Source organism: Dreissena polymorpha, chromosome 14, assembly GCF_020536995.1.
Source record: "Dreissena polymorpha isolate Duluth1 chromosome 14, UMN_Dpol_1.0, whole genome shotgun sequence".
NCBI lineage: Eukaryota > Metazoa > Mollusca > Bivalvia > Myida > Dreissenidae > Dreissena > Dreissena polymorpha.
In genome coordinates, this window is record NC_068368.1 from 710,520 (window position 1) to 730,963 (window position 20,444).

Genomic DNA, 20,444 nt, shown 5'->3' on the forward strand with positions numbered 1-20,444 from the left:
ATGCCTTGTTGTTGTTTTAATGATGAACTCCGATTATGTAATGTTCCAAATCAAATTGACATAATGAACTAAAGATTTATTAAAATAACAAAGTTTGATACCAAATAATTGATAAACAACCCATCAACATTTTGGACGAATAGTACACTCATAAAATCTCAATAACATATAAACATTTGCAAACCTATTTATTAGTTTTTGACAAAATATTCTGTTAAAGTGTGTTTACCGATACCATACATTTAGTTAGTCTTTTTTTCTGTTTGTGAACTGAAGATTTATCTCGGTTATGTACTCGCCTACACCCTCCAATCAATGTTTATGACATTGTTTGTACTTATTATTCGAATATATTTTAATTAATTAATTTATTATATGAATAAAAATCGATTAAATGTAATTTTACCACAGTAAACATTATCTGTCTATATGACCCATGTTCTGTACACTGATATAAACGTTATGACACTACTAAAAACAAATACAAATCTGTAATTCAAAAATAACATGACTAAATGTCCAGTTATTCGAAAATAAACATCTCATGTCAATTTTAAAATGCAATAGGAGTAGTGGATGTATATAACCGTTAAGACCCACACACTTTTTCTGAACTTTTGCCAATTCTACGCGAATGTCAATAATTATAAATAAATGAAATATAATGGTTTTATGTTTCCACGAAAACCACATTGTTTAATGTTTTGTCTGATATATATGCTTCTCCTTAATATATCTCAATGATGTTTACTATTAACATAAACATTTGTGGACTTTGTGTTTTTTATTTGACAAAATGTCTGAATCGGTGTAAAGGACTCGAACATACCGATGGTCATAAATTCGCCCATATAAGGAATAAAACGATCAATTTCGAATTGGTTTTGTCAGACGTTTAACTTTCATAGTATGAGCTGATTCACTTTTTCAAAATGGTTCAAAGTCTCGTGCTCAGGCAATTATGATGCAACCTATTATCTTTATCACTTGTCTAAATAATAAGTTTTTCGCCCGCCATTTTTAAAACATAATTTAAGCAAAAAACACACAGTAGATACACCATCTTGATTCATGAATACATCTTTAATTCAACCTTAATAAAGGTCTTGATAATACAAGCACACACGAATTTTAAGCCATGTATAATATATGGAAATATGTGCAAATATATGAATGAACAGATTTCATATGTTTAGAAGTTATATTTAAAACAGGAGCTCACGAATTGTTAAGGGTCATGCGAGGTATAAGTGATAACTGACGTTAGATATCACTTGACATTAGATAAACGTGATGTGGATGAGGGAAAGACGATGTTTGTTGTACTCTTTAGTTTCTTTTTTACATTTCGTTAAGCTCGATTGCATTCATATGTTATACCCTAGTATTAAATCAACATAGAATGTCCCAGTAAAATACCTGATGAATTTAAGTGTGAAAAGTCTTTTGAGTTAAACATTCCAAACAAACTAAAGTGTTCATGAACAAAAATTAACGTACTGAACTAAAATCATAAAATCAAGTTAAATCCATAAAGTATTCATGGATACATTTCAGCTTGATTTCTCTTAGAGAGAACGAGCAATATCGAGTTTGAAATTCATTTCGGCTTAATAGCATGGAAACCAGTCTGAAACTAACCAACAATAAACTCTTCAAGACCTACGAAGGCACATTTGTGTATTTCCTTTTTTAACACAATGCATAAACCATTTGAAAACGCGTAGATAACATGGAATTAACGCCCTTGATAATGGAATAATGGAATATATTGTTGCACAAAAAACAAGCATTTTGTTTCTCGTGAAATCTATGTAACCATACCACATTTAGTGTTGAAATTTTGGCTTTTGCAATGTGGATTGTTTATGGGTTAACTTTATTTTTCGAAATATATTGGTTTTGAGTATTTATGTTACTTTTGCATACAGCAATATTTATAAAATAAACCTATTTTAAAAGTACGAAATTATCGGCAGGTATACAGTTTTTAAAGTTGTTGTTTTCATAAACATATATGCAAAGCGAGCATCAAATGAACAATCGAAACAAGTGTTTAACTTCAACCAATATTCCCAGCCCGTGTTCGTGTAAAGAGAAACTAAAATAATAAGATTATACTAGAACAACAATCGCGTAAGTTCTCTATGGTTTCCTCTTTTTATGATCCCCGGTAGGGTGGCATATAGCATTTGAACTGTCTGTCCGTCCATCAGTCCGAAAACTTTAACATTGGCCATAACTTTTGCAATATTGAAGATAGCAACTTGATATTTGGCATGCACGTGTATCTCATAAAGCTGCACATTTTGAGTGGTGAAAGGTCAAGGCCAAGGTCATCCTTCAAGGTCAAATGTCAAAAAATACAATCCAAAGAAAGTAATTAGCATTTAAAGGGAGAACATTTCTAAACCTGCCAAATGATATATAGACATTTTATTTCAAAGCACAATAGGGGGCACTGTGTTTCTGACGAATACATCTCTTGTTGACCTTTAAAATAATCGTGTTTTGCGTGCTTGACACAAGATGATAACACGGATTACATTCTAAGTCATTGGAACGTGACAAAACACTCTTGCCAAACGCTTATGAAGTTGTGTGAACGATTTCAAAAAGCTAAATCAAAGTACTGACATATAATGGCGACCGTTTTCCGTCCCGACGTTAATAGGAGACTGTTCTGACGTTGCTGCTCGCCTATCTTAGCTAAGTATACCCAGCTAGGTATATAGAGGGGTTTATGATTGCCTTCCTACCAAGCGCCCGGTATTAAGAATATGAATCAGAAGCAAACATGTACATCAATAGTGGTGGCATATTTTATAAGTCAAAACTGGCTGCCTCTCAACTGGCAGGTTTACACTATAATAAATAAACACTTTACTTTGACTGTATCGTGATTAAAGATAACTTTTCATCCATGCGATTTGTGAGGTCAAAATAAAAAGATAACCGACTAGCAGTATTGACTTATTAAGTTGTGTGAACGAAATTACCAACTTGTGATAGCAACTTATTTCATCGTTTAAGTTGTTACTAGATATAGAATAAATATACGTATGCATCGGACCAATATTACTATCGCATTGCAACCATACTATCAGTCAATCGAAATGCCTTTGAGTTAAAAGATCATGGAAACGACATACATATTTGTATGAACAATCTAACACATGCGACATCTTTGTCACTGTAAAGATAAGACATCCATTTAATGGCTCACTCGTTGCTAACTCACATATGATCATGCACTATTAAAGGGATTTTTAAAGCTATAATGATTCAGTTGTTCTGCCTGAGACCGCTTTACAAATCCAATTAAGGTCAACACGGTATATGGTTTTTATAATATAATATATAAGTTAATAGGTTAGTACACACAATTATTGACATTATTAAAAATAAAAATGAAGTATTGTTTGATAGTTTTATATGATAGGCTATTTTAAACCGATACGAAAGCAAAAACATTTCAATAGATTATATATTTATATATAATGTTTTACAAGTGCTTACATCCGCTGCTCTAAGTAAGCGGTGTATTTTTACGCTTTTCCACTTAGAAGCAAAGTGAAAAAGATTATGTGCAAACAGCATAGGACCAGCACAGTCTGAAAGTTTTCTGCTGTTTGCTACTTATCAGTATATAAGGGTTGGAAAGGTTGGAAAAGAAGTCTTAAAAACTAAAATCTAGTAAGAACAGTCTTTAATTAGAGTAATTAATCAAGGGGTGGGGGTAAGTAGGGAATAAATAAGCTATTGAAGGATAGTAACATATATACTTTTTTACAACAAAAATATGTCAGCGATTTGTTTCTCAGATGTCAATTTTAAAGAAGAACTATCAGAAAAATGCATTTGATGTTAGCAGAGAAAAACTCTTTTTTGTTACACTGTGACCCGATATTGCCCGTAAAGGTAAGTCATCATAGTTACTGATACAAGTCAAAGTTATGAAACTCAGAAAGTCCACAATGGATTAAAACAGCCTTATTTGACACATGTATGGTCCATCGTTCTAACACTAACATGGATACTAACAAATTTTGTGTGACTTACTAGTATGTTATAACACACGATATTTACATCAAATGAACGGAAAGCAATTTGGTGTCTAGTCTCATCTTACCGCCCCAGTGACTATAATATCTCAACAAAATCACTTAGCAACAGACATAAATAATAATGAAAGTTGCACTTACATGTTATTTATGTATTTCCATTAATATTGTATATTAAACTTAACAAAAACACAAATCAGAGATTTAAGAGATTTTTCATTAAAAATGTGCATGTTTTAAATTATTAAAATAATCCAGAATGTTTGAAACACACGTTTATTTCGCCCATCCACAAACAAAGTACAGATAACTTGCTCTATCTTTAGTCCTTACGTATTTAACTTTACAATAGCAAAATTCATGGTAAATAAATGTTTAGATAAGTAAACATTATTACACGCAACTATTTAAGTTCAAGGAAGTTAACTCCTACATACAATTACTACATTATGTAAATTCATCAAAATGCGTAGACGACGCAATATCGTCTGCTTTCAAAATGAATTAACAGACAACTTTTGTATGAATATCTAACACTTGCCAAATTTGGACAGTATAATTGTGTAAAAGTATAACAAGACACGTCACGGTACACGCAAACTTGTTATAATTTTATGAACAATACAATCGACTACCACTGACAACAGGAACATTAAGCATTTTATTCCAATTTGTACGCAACACAAGTACTTTAACATTTACAGTTACGTACAACAACTATTCCAAAATATACAACTAAAAGAACATACAAACACATCATTCGTAATTTGCTGACGATAACTTATTTTATTTAGTACCCTATATAAATGTGTATGTTAACAATGGAACGTATTCTTCTGTCTTGGAACAGAACAACGAAATTGATACTAGTAAAATGTCATTTTATCAAATCATTGAAGTTTCCATGAGAATAATCGCATTATTAAAGACGCATATCTGAAGAAAAGAAATTAAACTTTTTTGTAATTTTAATTGCTATTATCAAGCTTTATTCTCGAACTATTATCTTGGCGGTATATATAGTCTTAAAATAATTATTTTCCCAACTTGAACTAAGTTTCTTTTAAACAATTCATACACTATTATTATGTAATGCACACGTAGTATAATCATTAAACAAAACTGTGAAGGAACGTTTGCATTTTATTTGCTTTTGTTTTTTAATCAATATATAAATAAAGAAAAAAAGGATTATACTTTGTTATTCTTTTTTGTAGCTTAGGAGCTATTATTTTTACGCGATAAAACATTATCGGTCAGTATTGATCAATGCCACTCAGCTGCAAGATAAATATCTCGGCGTCTAATATAACGCAATAAGCTGCTTCCATGTCACGAATATTACACTATTTCACATACTCATGGTTCAAGCGATGTCAAAAGTTTAACATAAAACAATCACTTTAACATAGTTGTAAATTGCGAACATAAACCCCGTTATATCGTAATTTTAAAACATTTTCACAACGATTTGACAAAATATAAATTATATGTGTCGTTGGTTTTTACACAAATGAGTCAATCTCAACAAAATGCATGAAGTGGTTAAACTAATTCGTTCTTAAGTCAAACAATTCAATCAGCTTTATCAATATGTTGAGTAGTATATGAATATTAATCTCGTTTTTATTTATGATTGCACTTTTACGGAAACGATATCAACTATTATCTGTGCGATTGAAATTATAATCACTTATTAGAAAAAAGATGGGTACGACTGCGAATAAAATGCAGCGCTTCAACAGGCCCTCGTTATTTATTTACAGAAAAAAACAAATCAAGCGAACTATTTACTTATTTTAAACGAGAATTATATATTTTATTTAGGCTTTTAAATTTCGCGTTCGTTAGATTCTTTAGATTTTTTAATTAGAGTATTTTATAAATGACACATGTCATTCAGAAAATAATATCTTGATTGGAATTCAACATTTGAATTCATACTTGACGATCTTAAAGCACAATCCTCAAAATATGATAATGTAAAATATTTTATTTTAACTTCCCAGTATTGAGTTAATCAAAATCAATAAACACGGAATTAAGCATAATTCCCTCGATCACAAGGCTTTAAAGAACCGCGAAAGTTAAGTACCGGTAACAAAAGAACAATGTACATACGCGTAAATTTTAAACCACTATAGATTATACAGATGGTGATCAAGATGGCGGTAAACTTGAAGTTGGCCAGAAAACTACCTTTAGAAACCAATGAATATCAAATTCAACTTTCTTTTCACCATTCCGACACAGATCCGACTTTAATCCAGACAAGATAAATGTGTATCCCCGCGAAATTTATTGCTTTTACTCATTGCAATAAAATGAAACACTCGTCCAACAGAAGTCTTTAAATCCGATTCCGAAATGCATTAGACTATTCATTAGAACAGAATTCGCATTTCTCAAGTTGTTAACATCATCTAACATTTGTGGCAATAAATGCTTTCCTTACGGATTGGTTTTAGTACTCTTTTATTGTTTTCAATCAGATATGGGTTTTTTGTCAACTCAAATTTATATGTGAAAATGATTTGTTGTTTACGCTCTACACATTACAATTTTCAATATTAGATAAGAAAAACAGTTTTGTATTTGTTGTAAGTATTTTATATGTTCTTGGAAATGTGTGCAAGTAACAATACCATTAATTGACCCACCACTATTATGATAACAACACACTGCGATAACGTGTGCGCGATAACATGTCCAATGCTTTATAATTGCTCAACATAATGATGTCATGTACATTTATATAAGTGTCGATTTTGCTTAATGTTTAAGGGACTTTATACAAGCACTCACCAGAATGAGGATGTAATTTCAACGTGCAGCATATAAATACTTCCAGAGCTGGAATAGCACAAAAAAATGCCCAGTGTACATCAACCGGGTTCTGTTACAAACGAATCTGTAAACCAAAACTATGTTGATCAATTATGTATTAAATCCACTGCACTGTCTCACATGGACATGGCAACAATGTTTATCACATTCCGCTTTTTTCATAGTACATTTCCAACTATAAATTATGTTCTGAAAGTTTGTTTATAACAAATAATTTTCTACTGGAACATAATTTATATGTTGTTATTTCCAATAATGTCTTTCAAACACTGCCAACAAAACCAGAGCGTATATATTGTTCGCAGATATCGGTAATACTACCGCACTTTAAGATTCGATAATAAGATTATTGATAAAAACCAACCTTTGTAAAAAAATATTAAATTCATTCATGTGTTATTATCTATGTCATTTATCGAATCAAACGACTATACAAACTTAATCACGTTCCACTTTGTTTTGCTTTTCAGTAATTAATTAATTTATTCAATTTCGATCATTTATTTTAGATTGATGCAGTCTCTTAAGTTAAAGTCTGAAAAATGATGATTACTTTATCTCATCATTTCGAAAATACACTTTTTTTGTCTGTATCGAATCAAACATTTATCATTTGTTTTCGAAAGTGCATGTATTTTTCACAATAACTTGTATTCTTATATTCACAAAAACCTCATCCCATACGACTAGTTGCGTCTTTAAAAGTGTTAAACGGTGATGACGCCACGAGAGCTGTATAACGAAGAAAGGAATGAACGTAAATAACTTCTTGTGCTCTCGCATATTGTTTTTCCGCCTGTGACCATACACTATCTGACGAATTCAAGTCTCAGATAATCAGTTCCGATTTCAGTCTTAAATACAGCCGTAAAAAAACGTTTGGTCATTCACTAATCTAGTCAAACACATTAAACAATTGTAGTATGTACATTTTGGCGAGGTTGCAGAGTCAGCAGTGAAGTTTCAGTAATTGTGTCTCACTTTAATGGTTTTGATGAAGCAGCTCTCTCGAATGGATTTGGCAAGTCGGAAATAAGAAAATGCAATTGTGTATGATTTTGGAACAACTAAGAAACACATAACTTCATAACAGTTTGTTAAAATAATTCGAACGAAGGTTATTTTGGTTGTGAAATTGTTTATTTAGTTTTGAAAAGTTAATTTGAAATTAATGTACTATCATTCGTTGATGTGTTTTTAATAATTGTTATAATTCAAAATTTAAGATAAAGATAATGGTTTAACTTCATTGACATACGTTAATTGAACTCAATTTTTGCGTGTTTAAATATGCATATTATTGTGTATGCTTTTTTATAATTATGAAATATACATCGTCAAACAATTTCAAATACAACTCATCATTGAATATTTCTTATTATTTTTTAAATATTTTACAGTTAATGCTTTCCAGTGAAAAGGCACAAAAATAAATATATCGTAATGTTTAGGCGCTTTCATAAATGAAGACTACGTAAATATTAATATCAAAGGCTAGGGTTATGTATTTTCTGCAAATGCCGTCAGACAAAGGAATTTTCCTATCACTTTAATGTATTATATAAGCTGTTCAGTAATATCTTATTCGATACATCGATGAAGAAAAGTGAGTGAAAGATAAATCACGAACAGGACAGGTATGTTTTTGATGAGTTTTCGCCAGATCGTAATGTCATCGCAAATAAGTATCGTTATTCCGATCGATGTTCTTAAGATCGACTTTGCTTTATATGACTTACCCATGATAAATGTGCACATTCATTCATTCATTTATTTCATATTTTAAAAATTTGTAAAACATGGTACATACAGCATATATTACACATAAAATAAGATGTATCTGCATATGGCATAAGAAATAGCAAACCTTTTTTAAAATAGCATCATAGTTGATAGATCAAGCAAACTGAGATACAGGTTTAGAAAAATTCAATTATTAAACATTCCCGTAGTCAAGGTGGGTGCGTTGGGTGCGTTCGCACCCAATTTTTTGGACTAGTAAAAAATGTACTATAAGTTGCACCCAACTTTATTTGACGCAAAAACGGTTATTTATTTTTTCCAGGAATCCAGTAAAAATAGAAAAAGGAATTCCGAAAATGTGTTCTTTTCATCGGTGTAAAGAACAATTATGTTATTTTCACTGTGTTATTTCACTGCAGAAATGTCATATTTTATCATTAGGTATACAAGAAAACTAATTTGTTAAAAATAGTGTTGTTGTTTTTTAAGTAACCAGTTATACCATTTTGATTTATTTTTAGTATTGATACACATTAGAGAAGACCCATTTTTTTAATCAGTGTTTCTTGTACAGTACACTATTAGTACGTTTAGAGCAATGCTAGGCCTCTGGTACTATCCATAGTAGCAGACAAACAATTGTTTTGAAAAAAAAGTCTAATATTTCCATTTAATGTGTTCGATTTATGAATGGTAGAATGTTGACATGGTAAAACACACCAATTTCATCAAGATTCCAAGATTCCAATACATAATGATATTTTATACCGTTCTTATTGTTGATTTTATGTTTTATAAATTTGCTGTTGCATATGTAAACAAAGTGTGTGCGCGCATACTAATGTCGTGTTTAACACCGTATAAAATGATGTATTTCCGTGACTGATCGAAAAAGGTGGTTATTGAAAACGTGGTGGGGTAAACATGTATGTTATATCATATTCATGTCGATCAGTCACTGAGTATTGTCAATAAAGTGGAATTTCATCTAAAAATGCTCTATAACTTCAGGCGCACGATTTATAATCACGGGTATATAACGTTTCTAGTATCAAAAGTTAACGTTTCGAAACAGTGCGTTTTGAAATATGAATTCCACATTTGATACATAAAAGTTTTAAATACACATTAAATTATTGTTTGTGACGAAAGCACTTGCATTTAAGTAGGTAATAAGTATGTAATATTCATGTCATTAAGCCTAATGATTTAAGTTAATTACGAAACCGAAAGGAACATTTAGCATGAAATAATTAATGCAGCCGAAGAAAGTTGTATGCGTTAAAAATAATTGTCTAATGTCTTGCACAACTTTGAATATTTTGAATACGGTCTAACGCGTGTTTAATACTTAATTTTTAATATTTATAAAACCACAACATGCAATTGACAGTTTTCAAACCACGACATACACTTAAATAAATAAATCTATTTGTTTTAAGTGTCAAAACACTTTAGCCCGTTCGAACAACATTTGTTCACACGAGTCGTAAAAATGCTTCGCTTAAATAATTGTAAACACTTGCCTTGGAAATAATGCACAACGGTGGAATTATAATATAAATGTATTTTTTATTTACTCGATTAGTCGATTTTATAGGTAAAAAACTGCGATCGGAAGTTCTTATTTATAATTTATGTAACCGAGTAAATAACACGTTTTTCAGCTATTGCATGAAACAAAAATATGTAAGTGATTTGTGTCTGAAATTTCAATTTTTAAGAACTATAAGAAAAATGGATATAATATTTATAAAAAAATGTTTGTTACACTGCAACACGATGTTGCCGGTAAAGCTTTGTCGTCATTGTTAATGATCCAATTCAAAGTTAAGAAACTCAGAAAATGTTTTTAAGAAGTTCAACATGGATTTAAATAGCCTTTTGACACATCTATGGTCCAACGTTCTAACACTAATCTCAATACTTACAAATTTTGTGTGACTTACTAACATGTTATAACACACGATAGTTTAATCACATCAACGAAAACCTAATTGGTGTCTATTCTCATCTTACCCTCCAAGCGACTAGAATATCTCAACAACATCACTTAGTAACAGAAAAGTTATAAGGAAATCTGCACTTACATCGTTTTACTGTGTGTCCATGTATATTGTACTTTAAACTGAGATCGACGTTCGTTGTCATTGAAATGTGTATCTTTTGAATTAATTAAAAAATATCCAGAATGCGTGGAACAAACGATTATTTCTTCCATCCACTACAAAAGTACAGGTAACTGCCTTAATCTGTAATTTAAACGTATTAAAGTTAACAATAACAAAATGTAGGGTAAATAAATGTTTAGATCAGTAAACATGATTACGCGCATCTTTCTAACTTCAAGAAAGTTAACAACTGCATAAAATTTGCAAATAATGTTAAATCTTAAAAATGCGCAGACGACGCTATTTCGTCTGCTTTAAAATGAATAAATTGACGACTATTGGTGTCCGCTAAAGATGTTCCATGTCCCGATAACTGCCACCACAACTACAAAGTTTGTGTATTATAAGTAGTGTACCCAAAGCGTGTTCTCAAAGTTATATATATATATATATATATATATATATATATATATATATATATATATATATATATATATATATATATATATATATATATATATATATATATATTTGTTATTGCTTTCATGACAACTTAAGAGTTAATATAAGGAAAATGCATACAGCTATCTAATTTATACACATGTAATGAATTTGTATAACGTTAAAAAGCGCTAAATTAAATGTAATCCATAAGATTACAGATCAAGTTTACCTTAACTCACTCATAAATATCAACTTTAACACAATAGGGAACAACTAGTATTGAAGTTGAAATATGTTTTTAAGCATGACATATATTAGAGTAGGCAAAAACGAAACATACATTTAAAATTACGAAAACATTGCCCGAGTCCCTGTAATAAAGGTAATGATTAAATATAAATTGGCTAGGTTTAGGAGTTTTGTCCCAGATTAGCCTGTGCAGTCCGCACAGGCTAAGCAAGGACACCATTTCCCGAATTTATGGTATATTTCAGTTACAGAAATACTCTTCTTAGCAAAATACAGTTAAAGCAGAAAGTGTCGTCCATTATTAGTCTGTGTGGACTGCACACTCTAATCTGGCACTTTACGCACATGCATTCAACCCCCTTTTCACATTTTAAATATAATTCGTTTTTGTTTCGTTGGCATTGTTGTCTTGTTTAAGATTAATTTAAATAATGTGTTATAATTTATGACAATACTAAATGCCTTCCTTTGATATTTATAGCAAACCCGAAAATCATCCAAATGAAACAGAGTAGACATTATTCCCATGTACATTCATTATCCTCAGAATATTTGAGAGACATAACGAATAAAGATGACCGCATTGGCATTCCGCACGATACATTTACTTGAATATCAATTTATCAGTAATCATATAGTCTAGTTATACCAGAGATGCTAAAATTTGCCAATTATTGGACAGTTTAATTGTATAAAAGTATAACAGAACACGTCACGGTACACGCAAACTTGTTATAATTTTATGAACAATAAAATCGACTATCACTAGCAACAGAAATACAAAGAAATTTATTTTAATTATTACCCATTACAAGTAGTACTTTAACATTTACAGCTACCTACAACAGTAAGTACAAAATATACTAGTAAAAACTAACATACAAAAACATAATTCGAAATTTGTTTACGACAGGCGTTTTCTATCAAATTATTTTATTTAATGCGCTATATCAAACTATATATAACAATTATATATATATATAAATATATATATATATATATATATATATATATATATATATATATATATATATATATATATATATATATATATATATATATATATGGCAAATAAAAAAATAACAGTGTGTCTTAGAATAAAACAACGTGGGAATATACATTTATACATAACTGGTAAAATGTCAATCCATTCATTGATGTTTCCATGAGAAAAACACGCATGATTAAATACGGACATCAAAAGATAAGTAATTAAAACTTTTTTGTATTTTTAATTGCTATTATCAAGCTCTGTTTGCGAACTTTAATTTTTGCGGTATACATAATCTTAAACAATTCATTGACTATTATTATGTAATTTTCACGTAGTTTTAACATTAAAACTGTGACAGAAAATGTTTGCATTTTATTTGCTTTTGTTTTTATTCAATATATAAATATACAAAAAAGGGTTATACTGAGTTGTTTTTTCTTGTAGCTTAGTAGTTGTGCATTATATTTTCAGCATTCTTTAGAACAATAAAAATTATCGGTCAGAATGGCTTGACTGATCAATGTAACGTGGGAGCAAGATAAACATCTCGGCGTCAGATATAACGCAATATGCTGCTTCCATGTCACGAATATTACACTATTTCACATTCTTATGGTTCAAGCGATGTCAAAAGTTTAACCCAAGACAACCACTTTAACATAGTTGTAAATTACGAACATAAACTGCGTTATATCTTAATTGAAGATCATTTGAACAACGATTGGACAAAATATAAATTCTAGGCGTCATTGGTTTTTACACAACTGATTCAATCTGCACAAAATGCATGAAGTGGTAAAGCTAATTCGTTCTTTCTATTCAAACAATTCAATCCACAGGAGGGAAGCCCATAGTGTTTTTTTTTCATATATATGCTATAAAAGAAACAAGGAGTGCAACTTCATTTGCCGAAAAACTACACCATCTTTACTGTAAACCATGTAACTCGAACAATTTTTAACGAATCAGCTACACACCGGTTGTTTCGAAAGCTAATAAAATAATTTATCAGGAAAAATTAACATCAGTATCATTGATCCAGCAGTATTTCGATACCAGCCCTCGGAAGTTGACACTCAAGGAAAACATTTTGGTCGGACACCGTAGTGTCCAATAAATCATTTTCCGATCGTTTCAAACATCAGAAACACAAAGATTACCTAACTATTCGTCATTTAAACGGTTATTTCACGTTCAATAAACATTAATGAATCGATAACAATACATTTCATAATCATTCGCACATCATCAAAAGTGTTTTTCAATCCGAAGTATAGGTAAACATCCAAGAGGTTTAATTTGTGAAGGAAGTGTGGGAATCCTCTTACGTCATTCGATAAAGCAATGTGTTCGCATGCGTTCTTTTTATTGGTTTGACGGAATTTCCCGAGGATCTCCGTAAAAAGGTGAGTGAGAAATTGATGAAAACCGACCAATCGTATTTTGTGTTTACAAATTATCTGACGTCATCAAAGGGTTTCCCAGAGTCAAACTAGAATTTTCTGTTTAGATTTTGTACTTTAACCATACTTTTTCAATAACAATGGGTATTGTAACCGATTGAAAAATGTTTAATGTGCATACAGGTGCTGTTTATCTACCGTTTAATAACTTGGTTATTGAGTTTTAGCTCTTTTAAGTGCTCGACATGGAAAATCTCTATGTGGACACTACGGTGTCCGACCAAACACGATTGTGTAAATGGGTCAACAATTGAGGGCTGGTATCGCAATACTGCTGGATCATATACTGATGTTAATTTTCCTGATAAATTATTTTATAAGCTTTCGAAAGCAACCGGTGTGTAGTTGATTCGTTAAAAATTGTTCGAGTTACATGGTTTACAGTAAAGATGGTGTAGTTTTTCGGCAAATGAAGTTGCACTCCTTGTTTCTATTATAGCATATATATGGAAAAAAATAATACTATGGGCTTCCCTCCTGTGATTCAATCAGCTTTGTCGATTTATTGGATAGTGTTTTAATATTAATCTCGTTTTTATTTATGATTGTACTTGTAAGGCAACGACAAAAATATAATCTGTACGATTGAATTATAACCAATAATAAGAAAAAAAGATGGAGTACGGCTGCGAATAAAATGCAGCGCTTCAACAGGCACTCGTTATTTATTTACATATAAAACCAATTAAGCGAGCAACAATATTAACTTGCTTTTTACGTGAATGATATGTTTTATTAAGGCTCTTAAATTTCGCGTTCGTCAATAGGGAATTCAACAATGAAATTCTTTTGATTATTAATTAGTTTATGTTATAAATGAAACAGGTCATTCATAAAATAACATGTTGATTGGCATTCAACCTTTGAATTCACGCTTGACGTTCTTAAAACATTATCCTCAAAATATGATATTGTAACATTATTTATTTTAAACTTCCCAGTATTGACTTCATTGAAATCAATAAACACGGATTTAAGAATAATACCCTCGATCACATGGCTTTAAAGAACCGTGCTTGTTAAGTATCGGTAACAAAAGAACACTCATACGCGTAAATTTCAAAATACTATGAGTCGCGTTCTTAGAAAACTGGATTAAATGCTTGTGCGTAAAGTGTTGTCCCAGATTAGCCTGTTCAGTCCGCACAGGCTAATCAGGGACGACACTTTCCGCCTAAACTTGATTTTCGGTAAGGAGGGACTTCCTACAAACTAAAAATGCCATAAAAGCGGAAAGTGTCGTCCCTGATTAGCCTGTGCGGACTGTACAGGCTAATCAGGGACGACACTTTGCGCACATGCATAATGCCCAGTTTTCTCAGAACGCGGCTCCTTTGGTGATAACGATGGTTGTAAGTTAGTATTGAACTTGGCTAGAAAACTACCTTTATGTTCCAATGAATATCAAATTTAATTTTCTTTTTACCATTTTTACACAGATCCGATTTTAATCCAGAAAAGATAAATGTGTATCCCCGCGAAATATATTGCTTTTACTCGTTGTACATTGCAATAAAATGAAACACTCGTCCAATATAAGTCTTTTAATCCGTTTGTTATGCATTAGAACGCTCATTAGAAAAAAATCTCCTTTCTCAAGTTGTTAACACCATCCAACATGTGTAGCAATAAATTCTTCCGTAAGGATTGTGTTTGGTTCGCTTTTATTGTTTTCAATCAAATATGTTTTTTGATCTGCGCAAATATGTTTGTGAAAATGATTTGTTGTTTAAGTTATACACATCACAATGTTGAATGTAAGATGAGAAAAACAAATTTTGTATTTGTTGTCAGTATTATCGATGTTCTTGGAACTATGTGTATGTAACAATACCATTAATTAACCCAACACAAGTATCATAACAACACACTGCGATAATCGTGCACGCGATAACATGTTAACTGCTTTATCGTTGCTCAACATAATGATGTACTGTTCCAATATATAAGTGGCGATTTCGCTTAATGTTAAGGAACTATTTACACAGTGGCGATTTCGCTTAATGTTAAGGAACTATTTACAAGTACTCACCAGAATGAGGATGTAAGTTCAACATGCACCAAACAAATGCACCCAGAGCTGAAGTAGCACGTAAGAATGTCTAGTGTGTTCACCAACCTCTCAGACTATCTTGTGCTGTGCAGAAAGTCCAGAAAGGAGAACTTGTCAACAATGCGATGTTCAATGTCAACAGAATCAGGTTCTGTTAAAAAAGGGAATCTGTAAACCAGAACTATGTTGATAAATACTGTATTAAATCCTTTGTTCATTCCATTATTGTATACATATCCAACTACAGATTATGTTCTCAAAGTTTGTTTATAACAAATACTTTTTTACCGGAACATAGTTTATATGTTGTTATTTCCAATAGTGTCTTTCAAACATTGCCAACAAAACCAGAGCGTGTATATGAATCGTGTTCTGAGAAAACTGGGCATAATGCAGGTGCGTAAAGTGTCGTCCCAGAAAACTGGGCATAATGCATGTGCGTAAAGTGTCGTCCCTGAAAACTAGGCATAATGCATGTGCGTAAAGTGTCGTCTCTGAAAACTGGGCATAATGCATGTGCGTAAAGTGTCGTCTCTGAAAACTGGGCATAATGCATGTGCGTAAAGTGTCGTCTCAGATTAGCCTGTCTGGACGACACTTTCCGCCTAAATTGGATTTATGCTAAGAAGAGACTTTATTTAAACGAAAAATGTCATAAAAGCGGTAAGTGTCGTCCCTGATTAGCCTGTGCGGACTGCACAGGCTAATCTGGGACGGCACTTTACGCACATGCATTATGCCCAGTTTTCTCAGAACACGACTCATATTGTACGCAGATATCGGTAATCCTACCACACTTTTAAATACGATAACACGATTATTGATAAATACAAACCTTTGTAAAAAAACATATTAAATTCATTCATGAGTTATTAGCTATGTCATTTATAAATTCAAACTCAATCACTTCAATCACTTTACACTGTGTTTTTCTTTTCAGTAATTAATTAGTTAATTAAACTTCGATCATTTATTTTAGATTGCTGAAGTCTTTCACGTTCAAGTCTAAAAATGATGTTTACTTTATCTCATCACTCCGATACACTTAATCTTCTCTGTATCGAATCCAACATTTATCATTTGTTTTCGAAAGCGTATGTATTTCACAATAACTTTTATTCTTAAATTCACAATAACCTCATCCCGTACGACTAGTTGCGTCTTTAAAAGTGTTAAACGGTGATGTCGCCACGAGAGCTTTATAACTAAGAAAGGAATGCATGTAAATATCTCCTTGTGCTCTCGCATATTGTTCTTCCGACTGCAACAATGTCCATACACTATCTGGCGACAATGTCCATACACTATCTTGCGACAATGTCCATACACTATCTGGCGACAATGTCCATACACTATCTGGCGAATTCGTGTCTCAGATAATCAGTTCCGATATCAGTCTAAAATACAGCCGTAAAAAACGTTTGGTCATTTAATAATCTTGCAAAATGAAAAAAATACATTTGGTCATTTACTAATCTTGTCAAATGCAAGATACAATTGTATAATTGTACATTTTGGCGAGGTTGCAAGGGGCAGCAGTGAAGTTTCAGTAATTGTGTCTTACTATTAAGGATTTGACAAAGCAGCTCTCTCGAATGGATTTGGCAAGTAGGAAATAAAAAATGCAATTTTGTATGATTTTGATACATTTAAAAAACACATGGCTACAGAAAAAATTGTTTAAATAACTTGAACGAAGATACTTTTGTTTGTGACATTGTTTGTTAAGTTTTTCAAAATTAAAATTAAATTTTTCAACTATCATTCGTTGATGTGTATTTTAATATGTGTTATAATTCTAAATTCAAGATAAATATAATGGTTTAGGTTTATTGACATACGTTAATTGAACTCAATTTCGGCGTGTTAAAATATGCATATTATTGTGATATGCTTTTTCACAATTATCAAATATACATCATAGAACAATTTCAAACAAAACTCATCCTTGAATATTGCTTGTTGATTTTCCAATAATTTACAATTAATAATTACCAGTGGAACAGCACAAATATATATCGTAAAGTTTGGACGCTTTCATAAATGAAGACTACGCAAATATTAATATTTAAGGCTAGGGTTAGATATTTTCCGCAAATGCCGTCAGACGAAGGAATTTGCCTATCACTTTAATGTATTTTATAAGCTATTCAGCTTTTCGAAACATCGATGAAGGAAAGTGAGTGAAAGATAAATCACGAACAGGACAGGTATCTTTTAATGAGTTTTCGCCAGATCGTAATGTCATCGCAAATAAGTATCGTTATTCAGATCGATATTCTTAAGATCGACTATGCTTATGTGACTTACATATGATAATTGTGCACATGCAAAGGACAATTCCTAAAGGACCATATTACAATAATCTAAAACATAACTGTGTTGCTATATTTTAAAATTTTGAAATATATTTTGTGTAACTTATAGCTTTAATACTAATGTCAGCCCAGTGTTTTACTTTTAGTTTTTGAGCGTTAGCGTTAACAATAGCAATATAAACTTCTTTTGGACTTTTCCCATTAATTTGTGTCCAAAATATATCAAATTATCATGTTTACTATTAAAATAAAATTAAGACTTTGTCATTGAGTGATTTAAAGACTAAGTTAATACTTCAACAATTTAATCCAGAGATAATTGGTAAAAAAGTCATAGCGTATAAGAATTACAATAAGTAGCTGTGAATGAGATTACGACCAATTTTGCGCGGAAGTCGTTCGAGATTAAAACAACGTTACGTTGAGAAAACCGTTGTGCTTATTTTGTCAACACATCTTTTGCTATTATAATTCAATATTTGATAAAAATATTTGATAAAAAATCTAAGCAAAACTATTTCGTGCACGCATTTTCTTTTCATTGTTAATGACGTAAATTAACCTCAGCGTATATTATAAACAATACACTGATGCATAGATCGACATTGTCTTATTAAGGATAAACTTCCTGCTGCTGTCATGGAAGGGTTTTACTTGTAGTGTTGTTGTTGTTTTTTCTAACAAAAGAATGACACAAATTATCAGTACTAATAGTACATCATGTCGTCCGTTAAATCAATCGTGATGCATGTATGAGTCGTTTTGGTTGTCATTATAAAGATTGTAGACGATTTATATATGTATGTATTACCCGGAAGTTATCAACAGCTACGATTATTGTTATTGTTTTCTGTAATGACAATATTCATTGAAGTCAAAATGAACTGGAAAAAGTGAAACATTCTGTATAATATCTGCTTTAAGAGTTTCATTAACCGTTGTTGAGTTGACAACTGATTGTATGTGAAATGGAAAGGGTTGGTTAAATTTTTGTTGAAAATCGTACAGACCCACAAGGCTATCTAAGTCATTACAACTTTATTCGTAATGGCAGCATTAATGTGATAAACATGTGATTAGTTTATTGTATGATGTAGACAGTATCAATATATATGTTGCTATTCTAGTAAGAATATCTAGTGGGTGATTTTCATATAAATACCTTTGCTCTCTTGTTATTTATTTCTTAGTTACTCAATACTTTATGCATGTATGTATGCATACTAATATTAATATTTCATTACGATTAGCTGTATATATGCTTACGAGGTATAAATATCTGTTCTGTTCTGCCCATAATCAAGTTCGAAACACTAAAACAATGATGATCACAGATTCATTGCTAAAATATGGAAAGTAGACAGACACAAGTTTTAAGCTCGATTGCATCCAAAGCTTATGCCTTCTTTAGACGCTCTCGAGTCCGTCTCAGGAGTAGAACCAGTCCTTTGCGCCCTATGAACATGGATGCCAAATATGATCATAGGTTATACCCTAGTATTTAATCAACATAGAATGTCTCAGTAAAACATATAAGATGAATGTCAGTATGAAACTTCGTTTGCATTAAACATTCCAAACAAACTAAATTTTCATTAACGAAAACCAACGTTCTGAAGTGAACTTACTAAAACCAAGTTAAATCTGCCTCATTAAGTATTCATGGATGCATTTAGCTTGGGTTCTCTGCGAGAGAACGAGCTATATCGAGTTTGGAATTCATTTCGGCTTAATAACACAGAAACCAGTCTGAAAACAACCAATAACAAACCTTCAAGACCTACGAAAGAACATTTGTGTAATTACTTTTTTTAACACAATGCATGTATAATTTGAAAACGCGTTGCTAACATGGAATTAACGCCCTCGATTGCTTACTCCAGTGCATTTACCAGCTTTATTAAACATAAACTGTATCATAAAAAGGTACAGTAACGTAAATATTAGTATTTAAACGACCACAGTGCAGATATTTTTTATTGGTATGAATGAAAACGGTGTATGCAATGTTTTACTCGGATGTTTTGCACATGTGTCCGCTCTAAATCAATGCTACCTGCATTTCTTGAACTTTAACTTGACCGATGATCTAATTGACAACCGGTCCATGGTACTTCACTGCATTCAAGCAGTGTAAATGTCCCGATATGGAATCGTG

General features: G+C 31.5%; 1 protein-coding gene across 11 annotated transcripts in view; it reads right to left on the reverse strand.

Annotated features, from left to right (window-relative positions):
- LOC127858748 (calcitonin gene-related peptide type 1 receptor-like) overlaps window positions 1-17,283 on the reverse strand; it is a 66,871-nt gene extending 49,588 nt beyond the window's left edge. For 3 of the 11 annotated variants that reach the window (XM_052396003.1, XM_052395996.1, XM_052396000.1), the window contains exon 1: window positions 16,804-17,283. The gene's annotated coding sequence lies outside the window, so the exon portion shown is untranslated. Of the gene's footprint in view, window positions 1-4,205; window positions 4,392-6,869; window positions 6,928-15,947; window positions 16,399-16,803 lie in introns of those variants that run through there. The other 8 variants (XM_052396002.1, XM_052395994.1, XM_052395998.1 and 5 more) reach the window with 6 other exon arrangements.
- Between the last annotated feature and the right edge of the window lie 3,161 nt (window positions 17,284-20,444).